We start from the raw sequence: 1059 nt of genomic DNA, 5'->3' as shown, positions 1-1059 counted from the left end.
TGAGCCAGGGAGCAGGAGGTGGGGGGTGGGGTGAAGTTAACAGTAATTAGGGGGGAAAAAAGCATTCAAAGTAAATAATCACTTAAGGCAAAGAAGAGAGCGATCAGGTGGCAAGGAGGTCTGTGAGAGCTGAGGGTTCCAGCCTGACACACAGGGCCTCTCTGCTCCAGTCATGAGACCCGATGCCTGCTCCCTCACCATAAGCACTGCAGGCCCAGGGCCTGAAGTATGGAATCCCACCATTGGCTGGGTGAGCATGTTTTTAACTCTGGGATAAAGAGGAATCAAGCCTACATTGAATGGGACTTGTGAAAGTTGTGTTTATATAGTTATGGTAGCAAGTTTTCAAATTATTATGCTGTTTTGTTTATGCTTTGACTGCTGTTAGATGTTTGATAGGGTTAGGGAACATAATTTTTTGGATTTTGAAGTCTGATGGATCAGAGCACTTAAGTATGTAGGGGGATTTTGCCTGTGAGAATTATGGAAGCTCCCAGTTATAGATTTGAAGTGTTCAAGGGAATCAGATATTACATTCATAATTACAGCTTGAACTATCTTAGGTAATCTAATAAAGTTTGGAAGTACAGACATACCATGTTTTATTGTGCTTTGCAGATGTTGTGGATAACCCTGTGGGGTTTTTTTTTTTTTTTTTTCTATATATACCTACAGCACCCAGTCTTCCTAGGTGGTCTCTCATCCAATTACTAACCAGGCCCAACCCTGCTTAGCTTCCGAGATCAGGCAGGATTGGTCTTGTTCAGGGTAGTATGGCCGTAGACAACCCTGTGGGATTTTCATTCACATGTGTGTATTTCATGTTAAAAATTGCCTTTCTGTATTTTGGTGTAAAAATGTCATTTCTGTAATAAAATAATTGCGATGAGAGATGGCAGGGTTTTGTTTTTGTTTTTCCTTCTCACTTGGCCATGTAAATGGTTGATAAGTCTATGTAGGTTGCCTATTTATTTATTTATTTTTGAGACATTGGTGGGGTATGGCATGTAGAAATCTAGGAACTACAATAAAGGGCACATCCTCGGGGCCTCTCCTTGA

At 41.3% G+C, this 1059-nt stretch overlaps 1 pseudogene; it reads right to left on the bottom strand.

Annotated features, from left to right (window-relative positions):
• Nucleotides 1-666: 666 nt before the first annotated feature.
• Nucleotides 667-785, bottom strand: LOC112477624 (annotated as a pseudogene).
• Between the last annotated feature and the right edge of the window lie 274 nt (nucleotides 786-1059).

The sequence above is a fragment of the Pteropus alecto genome, unplaced genomic scaffold, assembly GCF_000325575.1.
Source record: "Pteropus alecto unplaced genomic scaffold, ASM32557v1 scaffold233, whole genome shotgun sequence".
Lineage (NCBI taxonomy): Eukaryota > Metazoa > Chordata > Mammalia > Chiroptera > Pteropodidae > Pteropus > Pteropus alecto.
The sequence above is the reverse complement of the archived record's forward strand: the minus strand, read 5'-3'. Positions and strand labels throughout refer to the sequence as shown.